The sequence below is a fragment of the Podarcis melisellensis genome (genome assembly GCF_964234715.1).
Source record: "Podarcis melisellensis genome assembly, chromosome: 7".
Taxonomy (NCBI): domain Eukaryota; kingdom Metazoa; phylum Chordata; class Lepidosauria; order Squamata; family Lacertidae; genus Podarcis; species Podarcis melisellensis.
The window spans coordinates 48652917-48672838 of NC_138539.1; the positions used below are offsets into that span (position 1 = coordinate 48652917).

The 19922-nt window shown below is 41.3% G+C and overlaps 1 long non-coding RNA gene across 1 annotated transcript in view; it reads left to right on the plus strand.

The window, feature by feature from the left end:
* The window catches only part of LOC309373702, a 151140-nt gene extending 132552 nt beyond the window's left edge, over positions 1-18588 (plus strand). Inside the window, exon 4 of the long non-coding RNA XR_014170134.1 lies at positions 17472-18588. This is a non-coding gene — a long non-coding RNA (uncharacterized lncRNA). The remainder of the gene's footprint in view (positions 1-17471) is intronic.
* The last annotated feature ends 1334 nt before the right edge of the window (positions 18589-19922 follow it).

Genomic DNA, 19922 nt, shown 5'->3' on the forward strand with positions numbered 1-19922 from the left:
GCCTGCTAGAGACAACTTAACTTCATTTAATTTAATGCATTTCTAAATGTAGATCATTGCCATATGTTGTTTGAGGATAAAAGGGAATTAATATTTACTATGGCAAACCTGTCATTATTTAAAGTAATAAGTCATATTTAAAACACAATCTTATAGCCAGCTGTAGAGCCATAGGTTCCAACAAAAGCCCTGTGGTGCCAGGAGAAAGCCAGATATGCTGCCACCATGACAGATACACCACAGAACTGCTCAAATACACTGGGAAGAGTCATATGGGAAGAGATACATTTGGGAAGAGTCATGGTTGTGTCATGGGCAACACATGGTGTGTCTGTTTGTGAGAGGAAGCAGACCATATTATATACTCCTTCAGTTCACTGCCATATATGGTGCAACTTCACAGCAATCATTTCTCCATCCACAGTGTAACTTTCCATCAGAATGGACACAAAGCACTTCCTCTCATATTTCCTCTCATATGCTTCTCATGCCATGGGTATTCCCACCCTTGCTCAAGCTTGAGAAGCCCCAGCCTACTTCCCAACAGCAGGAGGGAGCAAGCTTTCTCCATCTTTACCTGGCAGTCTTTGCCTTCTCTACAGCTCCAAGTACCTCAGCAGGACCAAACTCAAAAGCCCTTCCCACCCTTTCCAGCTCCAGACTTGGAACTGGGGAAGGAAACAGGACATTGCCCCTGGCCGCATGTTTTGTCTTGGTTGCTGGGCCATCAAAATCCTGTGGCTCTCAGCACTGCTGTTATCATCGGCACATGTTGATGCCTATGGATTTCTGCCAAGCTACAGCCTACATAGCTTGGACTGCTCACTTAGCACACACACACTCTCACCATTTTTGTGTGCTCAGTCACATGGAGGACAGTAGGTGTTCCGCAACACTCCCACACATCCATGCGGTCCCATAGTATCATAAGAACTTTTGTTCCTAGACTGACATGACTCTGAATGCTTCCAGGACCTTTGCTAATCCCATGAACATTCTGACATTTTGCAGCCTTTCTGCCACCCCCTTTTGATGTCTTCACAAGTGGTGCTGGTTGCAGGGAATGTGCAGTCTGTGCCAAATAAACTACAGACTGCCCAGAAGAAGTCTCCTGGCACTGGCCTCTAGTTGACATAGTAAATATGCAAGAACCAGAAGGTATCTAGACCAATGTTCTTGGGTCTGCAGATGTTATTGGATAAAATAACTAGGGAAGATAAGTGTTGGAGCCACTGGCGGAGGAAGAGGAGTGCAGGGGGAACACACCAACCCTGGCAGCGCGATCCTGGCAGGGTGCCATCGTGGCTGCCCTCCCCGCCCATGCTGGGCACCATGACCCCGCAGACGGAGCCCCCCAGGATGCGCACCCCACCCCCAGGACATGCACCAGCCCAGCCCCGCCTGCTCTCTGCTCCCTGGTGCCAGAGCATGAAGCTCCACCACTGATTGGAGCCCAGCCAGATTTGAGGCCCCAAGGTCGAAGAGCCTAGCAAGATTTGAAGGTATAGTGGACCCACCACTTGTGCAAGGGTTTGGTTTCGGGGGTCCGCATGCAAAGGCAAAATTCTGCAAAGTCAAGAACCGCCTGGAACTGTTTCCCTGCGAGGTGGAAGACTGTTTTTAGGGTAGCCATATTTTGAAGAGCAAAAAAAGAGGACACATTTGCCGGCTTCTACTTTTAACTATGGATCACTATGACAACTCTCATTTTACATACCCATGAAAAAGAGGATGCACCCTAGAAAAAGAAGACATCTAGCAACCCTAGACTGGGGTCTGGGAAAGAGGCGTGTGGGCTCTGGGATGCCACCAGAGCCCTTGTGCCTCCTTCCCAAAGTCCCATGTCTCACCTGGTTTTGGGGAGGCAGCATCCAAGAGCTCAGGGATGCTGTCAGAGCCCCGCCCCCCTTAAAATTCAGTAAGCAAGAAAAACCTGCTGGGTGCACGGGGGGGTGGGGGGGATAAATAAATAGAGAGCAGAGACAGCAGTGGGTTTCCCTGGCTCTGCATTTATTTATTTATTCCACACCGACCAACATAAGGTTGTGATGGGGCAAGTAAAGCGAGCGCAAGTTGTGGGCTTACTGTACTTACTGAACTATGGAAACTACTAATTGTTCATGAACTTAGTATGTACAGTATAAAGTACACTGCTACAATATATCATTTTTATGGGGTGCAAACCACTTTGGGTAGAGTAATGTAGGAAGGTTATTTACAAAATGAAATTAAGTAAATAGGACCCACCAGAGTTACGTGGCAATTCATCTCCAGTTTGGGGTAAACAGATTTATCTGCTGAATTCATCAGCTTGATTTTGCCTATTTCTCGCATTTTCATCTCTATTTATACTTCCTGTGCAATTTCTTATATTTTAAATATTGACTTGAAACAAACTTCCAGATGGGTGTGAAATCCTGGACAGGCCAAGGCCTGACAGTGAAACTCTGCCCTCAAGTGGAACCATTAAAAAAGACTTGGCTAAATGAACAGTCCATATGACAATTTTCTTTTCTTAATGTCCGTTACCCATCCAGAGACAGCAGACTTTGAGAAGTTTAAGCAATACGTGGGAAAGTGACAACTTTGTAATACAGTACATCTCTACCAGGGTCATTGAGGATGTCCGATAACAAACAAACAATAATCACCCAGGTTTCTGAACCAAAAATAAAGAAATCCCCCCCCCCGCTCACATTTGCTCTTCTTTCTGCTTTTATACTATGAATTTATGTCTCCTACAACAGAAAGAAAACCTATTGTTCAAACTGTTGGTGTTCTCTGTACAGTGTATATGAACTACAGATTAAGACTTTAGTATTGTGGAAAGTAATTTGATCTGTAATACTTTCAATTTATTTATATATGTTCTATAATCCAGTTTTCAGTTTGGCAAACAGTATTATTTTTTACTGCCTTTTCCCTTTAAAAATGCCATTCACTATGTATTCTGCTATCAAGAGCATCGTTCCAGTGCTGCTACTATTTTTTGTGCTTGCATTCATACTATAAAGCACATTTAAAGCACATTTCTCTCTCTCCCAAATATCCTGGGAACTGTAGTTTGTTAAAGCTGGGAACTGTAGCTCTATGATAGATAAACTACAGTTCCTAGGATTCTTTGGGGGAAGTCGGGTGCTTTAAATGTATGGTGCTATGTACAACTGCCAGTATATCAGAAGCTGCTGTCATCTCTGTGTCGTTGCCCCCTGTGGTGAACAACTGGAACTTTCTTGACAGAAAGGAGTATACAGTAAAAGACTTCCTTTTTCAGCAGATCCTTGTTTGATTGAGAAGATCTACCTGAGCTTTAAGTGTGTTTCTGGCCCTGCTTTTTTTTAAAGGGAGTTACTCCTGGCTTGTTCTACAGGTCTTGCCTTCAGGTTTGCTTTCTGGTGCTGATTACTCATCAGTTCTGACCACTGTCTTGTTTCATGGCTGCTCCTAACTCATCTATAGCCTGGCCCTAACACGGATCAATCCTATACATGCCTGAAGTAACTCCCATTGAGATCAGATTTTCAGAGTTCAGGTTTGATATTTATCCTCCTAATGGAAGTCTTCTATTGCCTTCTGTATGGCTCTGATCTTATTCAGTAATGCTTTTGTTGATATATCAAAGTGTGAGATTTATTAACCTGTTGGCTTAATGCCCGTTGGAACTCAAAAATGGAAAAAGCATTGCCTTGATTTCATACTATGCTTACTTGACTTGTATCAGTTTATGGCATTTTTTGGTTTCCTCATATTATTTTAAAAGATGCTTCGAACACACTTAAGTCATAGCTGTCAACTTTTCCCTTTTCTTGCTAGGAATCCTATTCGGGATAAGGGAATTTCCCTTAAAAAAAAGGGAAAGTTGACAGCTATGACCTATGTGCTGTATAAATACTTAGTATGGTTATCCTTTTAGGTTCCATGATTGCACACACCAAACAAATCCTTTGAGTTCTACTAATCCCCGCCACCTTCTAGACTGTGATGTCACAGTGCTGGGAATCTCAGCCAATGAGATTCCATGTACCTCCACCCTCCCACCTTTCTCCCTGTCACTTAACCAGCTTTCCACTTCCTAGTTTTTTCCTGTCTGTCCCACCTGCAGTAACATGTCACTCCTGACTAGTATTTGCCAACTTGAATTTACTGCTGCACCACTAATCACCGTAAACATTTGTACAGTATACCAAAATGGGATGCTGGTCTTCTGGAATGTGTCCAAAAGCTTGGCATCATCTGATAGATGTTTCAACCCAACCCCATAATGCACCTGACAGTTGGGTATTATTTTATCAGTGTAAGAGGAAATTATTTCCTAAACCCAGCAATAAGGATTGTTGCCTCTTTGTTTTTCTCTCTATCTAGCCTGGTGTACTTGCAGATACTATTCTTGTACCCTCCTACATATCTAATCCTATTTTTAATCTTACAAAGCTGTTTGCCTTTCTAATATCCTGTAGCAGGATATTAACTAGACTTTATTGTCTGCTGGTGTAGTTTTGAATGCTCAGAAGCTTGTCAAGTAACCTGAAATAACTCAGAACGAGCAGCAGAAAGCAAAGAGCCACCCCTCCACCGCTCTCTAAATGCCATCACCACCCTTTTCACTATAGTCATAAAGAAACAGGATGTTGATTTTATTAGCACTGGATCTTTTCATAGATATAATCTGTTTTAGCAGCTAAATGTCTACACAGTTGCTTTGGAGCAAAGCTGGAAAACAAGAAAATGTAGTGAAGCTCAGAGAGGGAGAAGCAAAAGGAGGGAAAATACATAGCAGTGGGTGAGGAAAGCTACATCAAATTCTTGCAGTTTTATTCACCCTACATGTTCTTTTTAAAATATATTTATTTATTTGCAAATTTAACAAACAAGAAAGAAGAAAAGGGGAGAATAATGCTGTAAAAACAACAAAAGAAAGAAAAAGCAGTATGTGAATAATACCTATAATAAAAACAAAACAACAAGCATAATCTATCTTCAACCTGTTTTATCCTCAAATCTGGATTACATTAATTTAGTGGGAGCATATGGGTCAAATTGAAAGTGATGAGCACCAGTCTATGCAATATCTCTCTAGCTGCAAAAATTGAAGGTGTTATAAATCCTTTCGTTTTATTATTCACAGACCCTGTCATCCAAATAAAGGTGTTAAATAAACCATCTCTAAAATTACCCAAGCTGGCTAATTCACAAGAGAAACTTGCCAACCTTACATGCTAACAAATATGCCTTTTGATAGAAATTAAGACCTGGGAAACTAAAGCAGCCTTCTGATACTGGCAGCAGCATTCTCTTAAGTGAAAAACAAGGCAGAGAAATACCCCAAATAAATGTCCTAAATGTCCCATTAACCTTTTGAAAACATATATAATGAATATATAATGAAATACCATTTAGTATATATTACTCATGGCAGAATATTATTCTTAAGTGTATTAACCTTACCCTAGTACTAAATTTAAGTGATACCCATTTTCCAGATTACTGGAAACCCCCTGAATCAACACACTCAACTCCCCGTCTCAGAAGCTGTATCAGAAATTATAGGGAAGGCAGTACAAAGTCAATTCACTTGTCTCCTACCTGATGCATGAACCAAAAAGGGAAGATGCCATAACACATTCATTGTGATACCCAAGTGGGAGATCCCACTGAACCCCCAAACACCTACAGTCAGGGAGAAGTGTGATTGGTTCTCAGCACCATCAATGGAGACAGCAGACTGTGATCTATGGATTGGTCTTTAGAAGGGCAGGTTTGTCCAGAAATTCATTTGGGCCTCGTGCTGCGAACTTTTCAGCAGGCTTTAAAAGCTCATTTATTTTGGATCACCCTCTCTTAAATAAAGCCTTCATTATTAGAGAGCTTTATTAAGATGGATGGCTTTTCTATGCCTGCAGGAATGTTTATGTTGTTTTATTTGTTTTAGCTGGCCTCTGTTTTAAAGGATTGTTAATATCACAGCTATTGTAGGTTTCTTTTTCTATGTGGTTTTTTTAATACAGTACTGTGTGAGTTGCCTTGAGGCGACCTATAAATAATTCTATAAATAAAAATATAAACACTCTGCATCAGAGCCCATACAAATTAAACACACAAAACTAGGCAACACACACACACACAAGTCTAGTATACCTCCTCTAGCAATGGTTGTGCCTTCCTAAGAAGACTTGTCTCATGCTCTGAGAGCCCAGGCCCATATCTATATTAGAAATATTAGAACACCAGGCAATGGCAGCATGGTGGAAAAATAGGCATAGCTGGAGTGAATGGGTTTGGGACATAGGTCACCTTTACTCTAGAAATACAGTTTGAGTAGACTGGATCAGTAGCGGAGGAAAATATGCCTGATTTGGCACCATTACAGCACTGTATTCAGGGCTCGAAGTCTATATAGGTGGATCTACACTCATGGTTTATAACGTTAAGAAAAGGGTTAAGGAACAATGTAATGGACACATTATGTTTTGCTGGTAATGTTAATAATGTGTTATTAAAATACAGTCGTACCTCGGAAGTCGAACAGAATTTGTTCCAGAAGTCCGTTTGACTTCCAAAACATTCAACTTCCCAAACACGGCTTCTGATTGGCTGCAGGAAGCTCCTACAGCCAACCAGAAACCGCAGAAGCCCCGTCGGACATTTGGCTTCCAAAAGAACGTTTGAAAACCGGAACACTCACGTCCGGTTTTCGATTGTTTGGGAGCTAAAACGTTCGACTCCCAAAGCGTTCGGGAGACAAGATACAACTATAATGCGTTATTAAAATGTAACACCAGAGGGCACTGCAGAGCAACCAGGAACCAGGCAGTAAAGGAAACTGATGTTTTGAAGGAACATTTAAGATAAGGCACATTTTGGGGGGCAGTATTCCTGTGATGTTTTAGAACGATATAGCTAATATAGTTCTAATAACATTAAAAGGGTCACTGTAGATACAGCCTAGGTTACCAGCCAGGGGCAGTAATGTAGGGTATATAGGGTGTGTGTTGCATGAAGGGCCTACAGGTTCTTAAAGGGTCCCCCAAATACAGAAATCTTAAATTATCAAAAAAATAATTTCATTGAATATGACAGTTGTATGATAAAGTTTGTTTATATTTTTATTCTCTGAAATTAAAAAAACCAAAACATTCTCTTGCTAAGCTTCTATGATATCTGCATAGTTTTAATGCTCTTAAAAAAAAAAACACCCTATACCTATTCCTGTTGCCATAGTAAGTTTCCAAACTTAACATTGATTTGAGACATACTTTAGGTACATAACAATGCAAGAAGGCTTTCAGGAATAGCTGTGAACATGTTTGGTTGTGAATTTTCTTTGAAAAAGTCAAAAGTTGTCAATGTTTAAAAAAATGAAAATAGATCTTTAACACGTCAATTAATATTATCTATAAAGATTCATATATGAGCACTTTGATGATACATGCTTCATATTTCATTTCATTTCTTCTTCTCATAATTAATGTTTCATCTCCATTCAGAAGTTATGTACTGGTGTACAATCAAACTAAATTGGGAGAATACCTCTAGGAATGGATGCTATGTGACAATATACTGATTTTACAGGGGGGGGGGGAACATGGCTGTCCCTAAATCTTGTCTGTCAGGAGTGGACATGAGCAAGAGCTACATTCCTACAAGTGCTCCCAGGCTATAGAAGGAAAAGTGTCACTCGGGGAACATCTTCTCACCAATTGACTCCCTGCCAATTGACTGGTAGTACTACACGAGAATCACTATGGATGGAGGATGACTGTCAGTTGACAATGCCAGAAAGCTGTTGCTTCCTGGGGTCTGCCCTGGTTCCCACCTCAAGTGTGATGATTGTGGCTCTTAGCTGGTAGTAAGAAAGAGATCTTTATTCTGGAAACATGATACAGGCTCAGCACCAAGCATTAAGTTATAACAACGTCAAACTTCTGATTAGGCACCAAAAGGGCTTGATTGGGCAGAATAGAAACAGAGCTTAAAATTCAAGAGTCGAAGGAGTTCAGGACTACACAGGAGCTATGGAGCTATCCCAATAGATTTCAACACCCACCCGCCAAGCTTTCAAAGGCGAAGTATGGCAAGGTTATTTGTGAAATCCCTGTGCTGGGGTGGAAGCTTGCAGGCATGCGCTGCACTTGGGAAGGGGAACCTGTCCCCACCTGAGAAGGTGTTGCCGGGTCCAAGGCAACAAAGCTGAGTCCTTTCTTTTCAACTCCTCTTCATCCATCCTGAGAAAGCTGGTTGTTGTCCTCCTTAGCCCCCAATGAGGCTTTCTACTTTCCAGGAGGGAAGGGGAGAGCTGGGCTCTGAGTACTAGATTTGGGGAATGGTGAGGACTTCTCTCTTCTGTTCCAGTACTTTCTATCTTGAAATTCGAAAGTAAGTTGAGAGCAAGTGCTTCCACCCAGACTGGATAAGAGCAATAATTCCCTGCATTGGACTCTGCCCTCAGTCACTGTCCCACCCATTTCATTATCCATCATTTGGGTCCTTGCCTTCTATTGCCAAACTGTTTGGGGATTTAATGAAGCTGTGGCCTATTTTCCATTCCAGTGCTGGGTGTTGTCTCTCTTTATTCTTTTCCAAGCCCGTTGCGAGCACCAACTCTTTTTACAAACCACTGTCAACCGATCCCTAAGCTGAGAGAGAAAGAGAGACGTATATGCCATCTCCCAATCTCACACCCTAGAACCACACAATGTAATTGATTTTAGAAAGCAGAAAACCATATTGTAGAGCAACTGAAGATCCAAATAGCAAGAAAGAGTTGTCAGAGGATAAAATTCTGTAAAACTCTTTGCCAAGTGTATCTGGTTGTTGCTTACCTCCCACTCTCTGTATGTTGATTATCTGATCCAAGCATGCTTTAGACTCCTTCATCCCTGGCATCCTTCCAGAAACTCCTCCGTTTACAGATAATCTGACATTCCCAGCCTTAATTTTTCTCATGAAACAGTCACAAAAATGCAGATAATCTTAGGTAAAATAATAACCACTCAGAGAAAAACAAATGCATGTAGGGCTACTTAATAAGGTTTGAAGACATACGTACATGCAGTACCTAGAATACTTTTAATCTAGCATTATTCATACAATTTCTTCTGGAGTAATTGTATCTACTGGTCTTAGATGTCCAATGAAGCCACCAATTTTGCCACACATGACACCAGATGGGCAGAGGCTAACATGGCGTTCTACATTAGACAAGTGAAGCAGAGCTACATGCATGCTTAGTACCACTGCACCACCTAAAACGATATTATACTTCCACTTACAACAGTTTTCTGTCTGAAGCACTTACTGATATAAAAAGCTGCTATGAAAACAGGGTTGACCACTGAAAATAATCGATGAAAACTAGGCATGCCTATTAATTTCAGTGGGTCTACTCTGTGTAACACTAACACTGGATACAATCCTATGTGTAATAATTTGTCAGTGGCCCTGCCTCCTCTTCCATCCTTCCCCCAATGTCTGAGGTCAAACAGGTGCTGTGAAAAATGTTTAGAAACCCCATGGTTAGTACAGTTTAGCTACCCACAGCTTGAAAGGAACATGGTTCGCATGATGGACACAGAGCCAAGTCCTAATACTGGAGCAACGTGGCACAGCCTTTTCTACCAGTTCCTGGTGGTGAAGGGGTGGTGGGGTCCTTAGCTACCTCTTATATGTCACTAATAGTGTACCTTGGACTATATAACTGGGCCATGAGTTCTTAGTGTTAAAGATAATGTTTGGGAAACTATTGTCAAGGGCTGTTATCCCATCTTGTTAGTTGTTGCTTATAGGACCAATGGAATAACAGGACTCACTTCTCACAGACTCACTAATAGCTTGGCTACTGATGGCTGTTTTGAAAATAAGTGTGCTAAGATGTGGGGAGGGGAGAGCAAGAGGAAGAAAGAAGATGCATTTCTGAGACCATACTGCTTTTCTTAAAATGTAATGGAAGGAAGGAGCCCTCATCTTCCTGGATCTGAAGCACTATGGTCCTTAATGAGAAGCATAAATAGAAGCATTTTTGCTAACCACCAAATTAGAAACAAATGTGCAGCCCCGAAGGAGGGTTTTTCTTTGGCAGGGGGGTTACCATGTGGTCTGATCTTCATGTACCAATCATTGCCTGCAGCATATAATAAAGTATATTTAACTCTTTAGAAACTTGTATTAATGCCAGAAGGAAATAAAATGCCAGGGCGGCCCACTTTCATTGATGACATACATTGCTTTCATATGCTGCTTTCATGCTAGTCATTCAGAAAGGCTGAGCCTCTCTCTCTCTCTTCCAGTGGTAAATTGTCAAGTGGAACTGGAGTTTATCAACACAAATTATTTGGAGAAAAACAGAGAGCCAGACCTGGGTGGTGAAGTTACTAGCATTATTACAAGCTAAAGGAACAGCAGAGCCTGAGAAGGTGAGGGAGAAAAGACTATAAAACACATATTTGTTAACACAGAGAGAGAGACAACATTCAGTAACATTTCCCAGACCTTCAGTTATAGAGAATTGGTTTAACTCACAGGTGGCAAAACTAAAATATATTATTCTGCCCCACTTGATGGAAGATCCAATCTACTGAAAACCTGTGGGTCTTTTTATTTCCAAACATAGCAACCCATGCATAAACACACTTTTGTTAAGCATGAGAGATTGTGCTGTTCTATAACTTCTTCTATTTCAGAAAAAAAAGTGTGAGGGGAGGCAGGGTGGGACAAACAGTATTTTTCTTTATTGGGTGGTTAGCAACCATGCCTGGCTTCATTGGGAGCTTTTAAAAATGGGTATTACTTTCAGCGTGTGTGTGATTGAAATTACAGGTTAGGAGTGAAAGATTCAGCCTTCCTCCCCACTCTGTGGCCCTGATAAAAACTGTCCTCTTAGCTAAAGCATCCAGGCCTGGGAGCTAATGAGGCAGTTAAAGTAGTGTCTGATTTTGCCCTTACTGTGAGCAGCCCACCTGGTTTTTCATGTCTTTCCTGCATTTTCCTTTAAGCAACATTAAGTTTTCACGAGTGTCCAGAGCCACAACCTTGCAGATTCCCTCATAGTAGTAGAAACTGAATGTTGGAAATTTAGGAAGTACTTCTTCACATAGCACGTAGTTGACTTATGGAACTGACTTCCACAAGATGTGGAACTTTGCTGGCTTTAAAGGGAGTTTAGCAAATTTGTAACAGATACGGCTGTCAGTGACTAATAGCCATGATAGAGATGTTCTAGTACTTATGCCAGAGGCAGTATGATAAAGCTCACAAGTGGGGCAAGTGATGTTGCCCTCAGGACCTCCTTAGGGCTTCCCATACGCATCTCATTGGCCACTGTGAAAGCAGGATGCTGCTCTAGATGGGCCTTTGGTCTGATCTAACAGGGTTAATATTTATCAAAATACAGAAATGTATGAAGTGATTATTCTCATAGGTGTCTCTGATGATGAGACAAGACTAGCCGAAATAAATTTAATGAATCTGAAATACCATAATTATGAAGGCTATCTCTTCTGGGTAAATGAAGGGAGATGAATCCATGCATAATATTAATAAATCCAGCAGCTCAACTGATCTGACCTATCTAATAGCAACCGACAATGTGATTTTTTAAAAAATGTATGTGATGTTGGGCCAATCTATTATCATCAGCCTCTTTATCTCTTATAACTCCAAGGAACATTCCAATTAATAGCTGATAACACGTTACAGGTTTCTAGTGGATAAAACTCATTTTAGAGACAGAGGTATCCAGCCAAACAATGTGTGTGGAGGGCAGAGCAATTTTGAACAGAATTAATGAGCTTTGTCCTGTTCTTTTGGCTCAAACAACACATAATCTTAATGAAAGGAAACAGACACAGTTGTTCTAAGCATTTTCAAAGGAAACTGCAGGAAAGTATAAAGGGTTGCCGTATAAAAGCCGCATGTGTCACGGAGATGCTCTGATATTGTTTTCACTTGCCAGCTGTATGTAAAGTGGGAGATTATGCCCACGGCCAAGAGGTCTTCCCACATCAGAACAACAACAGCTAAAAAGCCATGGAAATGTTGGCAAAAGCGCTCACTTTACCTCAAAATACATTTGATTTTTCGTAAACAAGTTCCATGCATAGCCAAAAGCATGCAGACAAGAATATTAAGCTTTATTAAAACATACTTTGTTGAGAGATATAATACAAAGAGTTGTTTTCAGCAAAAACACGACATTCAGTTGCATTGGCTATTATGTAGGATGCCATGAAACTAACCCAGTTGCTGATTTTCTATTGTTAGTATCTTCTAAGGATGTGGCTGCATCAGCTGTTTGTCCTGGGATATACCAATAATAGCTGGTGCCATGTACAACTTAGTGTGAATGGTCTCCTTCTGCTTCTGAATTTACCTACAGGGTGAGTCAGAATTTTATTAAAGAGGTGTCATCTTCTCCATAACAACTCCAGGAGTTTTCCTCACGATGTTCAGATATTGTGGGGATAATTGTCCCCTATCAGCTTGCTGCTTGAAGGAGCAAGACAGGATGTTCAGGGCCAGATTTAGGAATAGATGAACCATGCAGATGCCTGAGGCACCAAACTCAAAGGGGCACCTGTCATAGACTATCTACTTGGCTAACCATTCAACAGCTGAAACAAATAGTACAAACAGTACATCTTCACTTGTAAAAGCTGGCAACACTGACCTTCGTGACCAAATTTGAGTTGTTATTTCCTTTTTAATTCATGGGGAAATGTACAACATTAATGCCCATTCATCAAACAGATAATCAGATAAGTTCATACAAATAATAATAATAATTTATTATTTATACCTCGCCCATCTGAGGAGTAAAGACCACGTTTCTAGTGTATGCACATTGTGTCAAAAGTAAGCATGTAATTTTTTCAGCGCCTTGTATCTCCCATTGTAGGTCATGGGTCCTTCTTCCTGTCATTGGGTAGGGTATAGAACTACAGACTTCTTAATAGTCAAACCAAATGATTACTTTTTCCATAAATCTGTTTTACCCACTAAAGCTTCAATCCTATGAACACTTGAGAGTACAGTAATCACTATTAAGGTAGAGTCTGACCAATGTCTTCCTCACTAAGCATGCATAGGATCAAGTGGTAGGCCTGCTTACTACAATATAACCTGATGGAAGTTGATCACATTTAATTTCCCTTTAATGTGATTTAGCTATTCTCTTTGTAAAATTTAAGTCAAAGGATAGGAAAAAGTGGATTTCAGTTATCATTTGAACACCTGTTTACACATATAGTGAAAATTCTAATCCACTTTAATATGTGAGAACAGAAGAAGGACCAGAACTAGTGACTGGAAGTTGTTCCATATTCAATATGCAGATTGCAAAACGGTAATTCTATAAATTATCATCCTTCACTGCTAAGGATGCAAATGCGAGATGACTCACTGTTGTGGGTTTCTTTTCGGCTCCTTAAGAAAATGAGGACAGCTGCTAAGAATGATGAGCAACAGTATCTTTCTCATTTTTGTGTGTGGTTTTGCATCTTTTTACAGCTGCTTTTGACATTCCACTTTGACTTGTCACTTCTTGACCACCCTGTCATATTTACAGAAATGTAGCTAAAGGTGAGAAGGGGGCAGATTCCACCCCGCATTAATATAGGCTTAGGGGTGAAACATCGTTAGGAGCTGTCAACAGCAAGGCAAAGCCTAGCATTGCACTGACACCTTCTTTCCTCCCCACCCACACCAGACAACAGGCTCCAGGAGTGTTCTTTCATTTTAATTCCACAAAATGCCCTAAGACAGATTTAGCCAACATGGTGCCTTTGGTATAATAAGTACTGCTAATATTCTGGAACCTGCTGGCCCCATTGTTGCTGATTTTGGTTTTGGTCTCCAAGGTGGGCCTTGGTTTAGCAACTTTGGTCATGACTACAGGGTACATCTGGAAGACATTTTAGTCCTAGTGTTTTGTCTTTCCTGTGTTGTTTAGTAATAAGTGATATTAAAGGAAGGAGGATCCAACAATAAAATATTTCTTAACATTAGGAGTCAAATAACGAAATGTCAAACGTCTAGGATAGCGGTTCCAAAACTTTCTCCTCAAGGACCACTTCAAAATTGCAGGCAGACCACTTAATGTTTTCCCCCCCTGTTGTAGCAACTGCAGCCTACTGTGCTAGATGCTGTATGATTTTTTTTTGTATTTTAATTGCTTCTTTTATTTCTTATATTGTATGTTATTGTATTGCAATTTGAATTCTTTAAAATTTTCAGTTTGAATTCCGTAAAATTCTGGCGAGCATTTCAGGTTGCCAGATAGAACACTCTTCTTCTCCTCTCTCCATGTGCTATTCGGAGAGTTCTCACAACACTTGTCCCCCGCCAAGCCAAAAGGAGGGGGCATGCAGAGGGAGGAGAGGAGGAAAGCTCCATTGCACAAGCAGAAGTCCACGTACAGGGATTATGCTGACAGGGCTCATTAGGTGAATCTCACCATATGCCTTCAGAAGAGGTGGAGTAAATTTAAAAGCTCCTTTAGACATAAGTGTCAATAGACATAAAAATGACTTCCCCACCTTCTTTATAGCCACACCTACAATGCAGGATGGAATTCTGAGTAACTGCAGCTAATCACACCATACAACTAGATGTAAAATAGACCCAGCCAGGTGTATGTACACTCTGTAGCTACATTGGTCCCTCCTCAGGTTTAGTGCATTTAGAGCACACCAATGGGAACTTTGGTATAAGAGTGCATGGCATGAACAAGTGGCCAGGGCTAAAATATATACAGTCATACCTTGGGTTGAGAACGTGATCTGTGCGGGAGGCACATTCGCAACCCGCAGCGTTTGCAGCCTGAAGTGCTGCATCTGTGCACGCGTGTGATGCGATTTGGCACTCCTGCGCATGCGCGTGATATCATTTTGTGCTTTTGCGCATGCGCGAGCGCTGAAACCCAAAAGTAACCTGTTCCAGTACTTCCAGATTTGGCGCGGTCCACAACCTGAAAACGCGCAACCCGCAGTGTTCATAACTCGAGGTACGACTGTATGCTCAAGTGCTCCTTAAGTTGAGCAAGTTGATTGCAATCACTCAAACATTCTTCTAGACTTCATGCTTCAGTTACAGGCCTCTCCAATGATAGTGTCCCTACTGGCATCTGGCAATAAGACAAGTGTGGAATGACCTGTTTTGAGGCATTGGGCAAAATACCAAAGGCTTCTTGACCTCAAGGTCAAGTCAGGCCTACAGGTTGAAAGTCTTCAGGGAAGGTATGTCAGTAAGGTCTTCTGCCAAAAGCGACACAAAAATTTGTCATAAACAATTGAATAAAAAAGAATGTCATATTCTATCAATAGCTCATTGAATTAAGCAATAACCAAACTAGGAGGCACCATTCATTCTGTACAACAATAGCAGAATGCAGTAGTATTTTACTGGGGCATCACATGCCTTCAAGATTTAGCTTTTCTAAACTGCTCGGATTAATTAGTTTGCATAGACTATTCCAAGGTCGGTTAAAGATGAAATATAGGCAGGATTAACTACTTTGCACTCACTTCAGAGACATTATTTATAGCATGCAATTTTATCCTTTTCCTCCCAGGCACATGTCAGAGAAAAAGCACATCTTGTCATGCTTTGGCATTATCTCTCATTTTCCATTACAGTAACCAGGTGGAGATGCTTTTTATTCTGTGCCAGCAACATTGCATATCCAGAACAATTTTTCTTTCCCCCACCCAAACTTTTTAAAATGATTTCTCTGCTCAAAGGCATTTTTCTTGTAGCAATATAGTCCTCCTAACATATGCTACCCTTCTATTGAATATTCTACTCATCTGTGCTTGACAATGAAATGCAATGTGTTGTAGAAAAACTTGTTTTCCAAGTCTTGCCAGCAAAGGCAACTCAGCAGAGTGACAGCAGTTATTCAGTCATAGATTCCTCATTTATGCATTGGTCTATTTATTCATCTACGGTACTTGAGAAGCTGTCAGCCCACTTTTCTTCATAAAGACTGAAAAGTGGCTTCCAATAAAAAGTACCGTCTTTTTATGTGTATAAGATTAGGTTCCCCCCCTAAAAATAATGTCAAAAACTAGGGGGTGTCTTATGCATGGATACATCTCCCCCATTTTCTTAAATCTGGGTCCCCCCAAATAGGAGGCGTCTTATAGATGGAAAAATATGGTAAGAATGGGGTCTTCAAGTGTTCCATGTGGATTCTTGAAAAACCCTTGAGAAAATCAAGCCCACGAGAATTTGAATTATCAAGTTTACCTGCATCAGAAATAGGCCATAACAGTTTGTAGTACTTTATTTGAACCAGGACCAAGGAAAGGTCAGATTATAAGGATGACATCAATTAAGCGTCATGGTTTTTTGCCCTAGAAAAAAGTGCAGTGTACAAAGTTTCAGAAGCTTAGTAATTGTTAGCAAAACAGTCATTCTGAAATTCCCTGATTTAAAGCAAGATGAAAATATCCATTCCTATTTATCTGAAGATTTATAATTTGCCTTTTGTTTCAAATGAGTTCTCAGGCATCCCTCAAAAGACAAAGAATAACATTGCAATGAAAGAAAGAGAAGACAACCTTTATTAAATCAAAGAACCCGAACATAATAGGTAAAAGGTAAAGGGACCCCTGACCATTAGGTCCAGTCGTAACCAACTCTGGGGTTGCGGCACTCATCTCGCTTTATTGGCCGAGGGAGCCGGCTTACAGCTTCTGGGTCATGTGGCCAGCATGGCTAAGCCGCTTCTGGCGAACCAGAGCAGTGCACGGAAACACTGTTTACTTTCCCGCTGGAGCAGTACCTATTTATCTCCTTGCACTTTGACGTCCTTTCGAACTGCTAGGTTGGCAGGAGCAGGGACCGAGCAACGGGAGCTCACCTTGTTGCGGGTATTCAAATTGCTGACGTTCTGATCGTTAAGTCCTAGGCTCTGTGGTTTAACCCACAGTGCCACCCACATCTCAACATAATAGGTACCTGAGAGTAAAGATAGAGATTTTAGGCACATTTAGGATAGGGGTGTGTCCAGTAGTGTTGCTTGTCTCGTGGTAAGGCTTCTGTCAGCAGAACATGATGGTAAACAATTTTTGGCAATTAATTCTCCCCGCTGCAGCCCCTGTACCACCCTAAATCTGCTCTGGGTGGGTAGGTGAGGAAATAGCTGAAAATGACTTTCTTCCCCATTTTGCTAATGGAAGCTACACCATCAGCTGAGCAACACCTGTTGATACAACCAGTATGATTTAAGTGCACAATTAACTGCTGAGATCTCAGGTATTTACTTACTTACTTACTTACTTACTTACTTACATTGCTGTGTGGCATTCTCTGGATTGCATGGACCATATTTTATTGTCCAATTGCAGTTTCCAAACTGCAAGGAAATATGGCTGCACAACCACAATGTATTATGTAGGGTTTTGCCATCTGTGTGAATTTTTTTATATATCGGAAAGAAGAAGTCAGCTAATACACTGCTATTTGCCTCATTACAGCTAAAGAGCGAGAGGACGGAGCTGCCAATTCCTGTGATTACTGGATTTTTGAAGAATGAAGACTGCTAAGCTCTGGTTCATGACAGGTAAGCTCTGATTTATGATACATTCACAGGTATACACCAGATATGAAAGAGCAAAGTAGAAGAAAACATTAATCATTGCAGCAAATTAGGTTCTAGCAGTGCTTGCCAAGTTCTGATCCATTCAGCTGACATGCTGCAAAAGGTTGAGTGTCAAAACACTCCCTATGTTGTTAAAATGGATTAACTTTGGGCAGCTGTATTGTCATCAGTTGTACACTTCTTTTAATTAGCAGATCTACAGCAGTGTTGAAATGATGTGCCCATTTTCTCTTCACTGTTGCCAGACACTTTTGAGTTGAAAGCAATGCCAGCTTTCTGCATGTGCCTGGCCTACAGCACAAAGTTTGGGGTCTCCCAAGCTTTTCTGTTTTCTTCCTTCCTTCCTTTCACAAAACTGTTTCTAGCCCTCATTTGAGTGTATAAATGGGTGTTTGGCAATGTATCCTTGGAGATTTATGTCATGGTTCCAAACACTGGTGCCTATGTACCAGACTGCAGAATCATACATGGGTCTGCCTCACATTACAGTAACCCTCTGAAGAAGGGTGAGAAATATTAAGTTCCCCATTGACAATCTCCGCGCTACATCACAAGCTATACTGATAAATTAGTGAGTCTATCACAAGTACAGACACAGCCTTTAACAATTTGTTCCAGTTTGTGCTCCTCACAAGAATAATATCCAGAAATAAATCATTTGAAGGGGCATATCATCTGAACTAGTTATTTCGGCCAGCCTTTCCCAGAACTGCAGCCATTTCAAAAGCATACTGCTGTGCAAATGGCTACGTACTTAGAGCTAAACTAGATCTGATATTAAATGCATCCTTGCATTTAACCTACTGTTTAATTTAAAAATATTATTTATTAAATTTATTAGTTGCTTTATCTTGTCCAAGGCAACCCAGAGTGTCGTACAAACCAACCAACCAAGATCCACACAGATACATTAAAACCAAGTGAGGGAAAATGCACTGAATGCAGCCCATCCACTTCTAAATGCCACAGATAGCTAAAGGCCAAAGGCCTGGTTGTAGAGGAAAGTTTCTGTTAGGATATTTCCGTTCCACCTTAAAAGGGAGCAGGCTTTGTGAGTCACAGAGTCTGCGTATTTCCTGTTCACAGGATGTTTCTGTTGTGTCTATGCTTTCGTTTCTCTCTCTGTGCCTGAGCAGACCGAAGCAGGCAGTCATGTTTTTTCTTTGTTCTGACCAACGCTGAATAAACTTCTAAATAATACTCTCCTGCGTGCATCTTTCGCTGTGCATTATCTGCTGATAGAGTGTGCATCAGCTCTGGAATGTCACAAGCTATTTTCTGGAGCTCGTGTCGCTAATTGCTGATACTGCGTTTCTACGGGAGGTCGATGGACGTCCGGAGACGGCTTGGGAGCCATGATGGACTTTGTCTCCCTGGCAGTATCCCAACAGTTTCTGCCTGGCACCTCGATATATAATAATGGTGCCCAGTGAGCCTCCCCTGGGGAGAGTGTTCCACAAAGAGGGAGCCACTGCAGAAAAAGCCCATTCTCATGTTGCCACCCTCTGGACCTCATGTGGAGAAGGCACACGAAGATGGGCCTCAGGCGATGGTTGCAGGGTCTGGGGTTGGTTCATGTGGGGAGAAGGCAATCCTTGAGGTACTGCCATCCTGAACCATTTAAGGCTTTATAGGTCAAAACCAGCACTTTGAACTGGGCTCAGAAACTAATTGGCAGCCAGTGCAGTCGGCCAGGATTGGTGCTATATGCTCAAATCAGTGAACAACCTGGCTACTGAATTATGCACCAACTGAAGTTTCCGAACCTTCTTCAGTGGCAGCCCCATGTATAACACATTGCAGTAATCTAATATTTAAATTATATTAACTAGGTGGGGGGTGCCAGCAGGGGATTTCCTCCCAAGGCAAATACCAGCATCATTGGAGGGATATTTGGCAGGACTGCAGCAGGGAAGAAATTATTACGTTCCCTCTCCATACACACCTATTTGCATTAAAAAACAAAACAAAATCCTTCACATTAAATTCAAAGATATATTTTATTTCACATCTACTTTGGCTCTTACTTCTGGTGTTTCCTATGGTGCTTTCTTCACACAGTTGTAGGTTCACATGTGCCTAAGACAATCACGTGGAGGGAAAGAGGCAATAGAATTGACCAAATGAAGAAGATCTTAGACAGTTGAGACACATACACAGCACTGTTGGTAGGCAAGGCAATTTAAGGATACAAAAGCAGGATTTCAAGCATACCTTCTAATCCTTAGTAGTCCTGCCCAACAGCTTTGTTTGAGCTCATCTAGCTTGAAGCCCTAGGGACGCGGGTGGCGCTGTGGGTTAAACCACAGAGCCTAGGACTTGCTGA